Here is a 2788-nt window from a genome sequence, read left to right on the forward strand (position 1 = left end):
ATATATATATATATATATATATATATATATATATATATATATATATATATATATATATATATATATATATACTAGTAGCGTACCCGCGTAATGCGACGACGACAATTAGTTTCATTGCGGTTAATGGTTTCCTTTTTTCCTACAACAGATAGTTACGTTTATTGAGTGGTCTCTTTCCGATGGAAAGCTAAGTATTATTTATCTTGTAAATTGTCATATTCAAATTAACATGTTAAAAACATTAAATATAATTATTTTCTTTTAGGATGATTAGTTATTACCTAAAACGTTTAGTTTGCATTTGATTTTGTTTATATATTTTATATTGGTAAACAATGTTATCGATTTAATACCACATAAAAAATCATAAATAAATGCACTAAGTATTAAGAGCGTCAATGAATGATCCAACAAAATTAACCACTTAAGACATCAAAATGAATGGCACAATTTTTTAATATTGAAGAAAAGATCAAGGATATTTTTGGTTCACAGGCCCCATAGGAATATAAGGGAATTAGAATGGATATTTCGTTATTTTATGTTTTTGGCTATCAAATAAGTTCACTTGGATTCTATCAAGTCTTTATGTGGTAATTTTTGGGGTAGGGGTGGTAAATAATTAAAATTTCATTATTCTTTTTTACTAAAAATACAAAATTATTTTTGAAACCTCACTTTATTAAAACTACGAAAGACCATAGACATCCATTTCACCTACAATTGATATTGATGAAGATAGCCAAGATTTATTGCCCGATTTGATTTTCTTCTAATGGCATCACAATTATATATATATATATATATATATATATATATATATATATATATATATATATATATATATATATATATATATATATATATATATATATATATTTTAAAGTTTGCAATTATTTAAGTTTTGGATGTTATTCCTTAAATATTTTGTGATATACAAAATCATCTGATTTTTCATGGGCAAAAGAAAACTTTTTTAAATATAAACCGTTTGAAAAAAAAAATAATAAATAAAAATCCATTACATATAAAACCCCCGCAGTTTTATTATAACCAAATCTAAATCTACTAAAGCCATCGATGCAGTTTAAGCATTTAGTGACATTTACATTTACAATTTCATCCTAATCAATGCATACACCAAGTTTTTTCATCTTAATTGTCGTTCAATCCACATGTAGTTCCAATAAGTCAAAAGAGAATGAAGGTACCAACAATTAAACACCGAACCTGAAAAAAACATCAAAAATAAATTTTTAGTATATAGCTTGCAAGTAGGGTGATCTAATAAACAAGTCAATGAAACTATATTGTTATTTTTTTCTTTTTCTTTTGACAGGAAAAATGTATAAATGAATAAATAGAAAAGAAATTTTATTTATCTATTTTATTGTACATTTGAACTATAATGCATTAATTAAAAAAAATGTATAAATAGAAAATAAAAAAAGTTTTTTAAGCAGTCAAAAAAGAACACTCGAGTTTCTTTAAAAAAATTTAAAAATGATATAGATGAAGGGGTTATGGACCAAACAACACATGTTCAAAAGGATCTCATGAAGTAATATAGCACTTTAATAAGATTGGAAGGGTCATAAGAATAAAAATTCATTTGAATCTTGTTGGTGATTTTAGTGTCACCATGTCATTTTAAGTAACCGGAACTAACATGTGAGCTAATGGGCTTCATAATTTGTACTCTACTATATGTACGGGATTTGTGCGGAGTGCACCCATGTATAAGATCGAATTAGAAGCCGGTTCGACGACTAATCGGGGGTCCGGGGTTTCCAAAGGGGCAGCGCCCCTTTGGCGGGGTCTAGGGGCAGCGCCCCTAGCGAGGTCTAAGGGGCAGAGCCCCTAGCTGGGGTCCCGCTGACCTGGTAAAACTAACGAAATTCAATTTCTTGAGGGTGTTTATGGTAAAACTAACGAAACTCGTTAGTTTTGGTAACCCTAAATCCTCATTAAATCTGGATTAACATTACTTGCTTCCAAAGCAACTAATGACAGCCCAACCTAAAAAGACTGTAATATCGTTTATTATATAAACAGCTCTTCTTTTCAGAAGAGGGGGACGATCTTAAGCTCTCGTTTTTCATCATACTTTCACAGAATCCTCTAGCATTTTGGCTTACGATTTCTGTGCCTAGAATCGTAAGTGTCCACTTGGATTATCCTAGGCTGAATTTCTTGTAACCCAGGCATAGGGTAGAAATATCAGTTCGGAAAGTGACATCACTATCCAAGTCGGTATCCAGATCTCCACCACAAACCCTAAATTCCCAATAATCGAACTCATATTTTCTGTTCCTGGAGATGGGTGACTCAATCCGCGAGATGACTACCAAGTTTGCCAAACTGGAGAAGTTCAAAGGTGTCGACTTCAAGCGTTGGAAGAAGAAGATGCACTTCATGCTGACTACTCTAAAAGCAGCATACGTGCTGACTACTCCAAGACCAGCAGAGCCTGCAGAAGGTGTTGTTGAGACGGATGAAGAGACAAGAAAGAGACAGAAGTGGGACAATGATGACTACATCTGCAAAGGTCACATTATGAACGGTATGTCTGATGCATTATTTGATATCCATAGTGAAGCCTTGTGTGCCAAGGAGTTGTGGGACACCCTTGAACTGAAATACATTACTGAGGATGCTTCTAGCAAGAAGTTTTTTGGTCAGTGACTTTAATAATTATAAGATGGAAGATTCAAGGTCTGTCACTGAACAGTACAATGAACTCCTTGGCATATACGGTCAGTTTAAACTGCACCGTATGAATATGGAT

At 32.0% G+C, this 2788-nt stretch overlaps 1 pseudogene; it reads left to right on the top strand.

Moving 5' to 3' along the window:
- Positions 1–1131: 1131 nt before the first annotated feature.
- Positions 1132–2788, top strand: part of LOC145131937 (coniferyl alcohol acyltransferase pseudogene) — a 2684-nt pseudogene continuing 1027 nt past the window's right edge.

This window comes from Lactuca virosa, chromosome 8, assembly GCF_052849685.1.
Source record: "Lactuca virosa cultivar CGN04683 chromosome 8, Lactuca_virosa_CGN04683_v6, whole genome shotgun sequence".
Taxonomy (NCBI): Eukaryota; Viridiplantae; Streptophyta; class Magnoliopsida; order Asterales; family Asteraceae; genus Lactuca; species Lactuca virosa.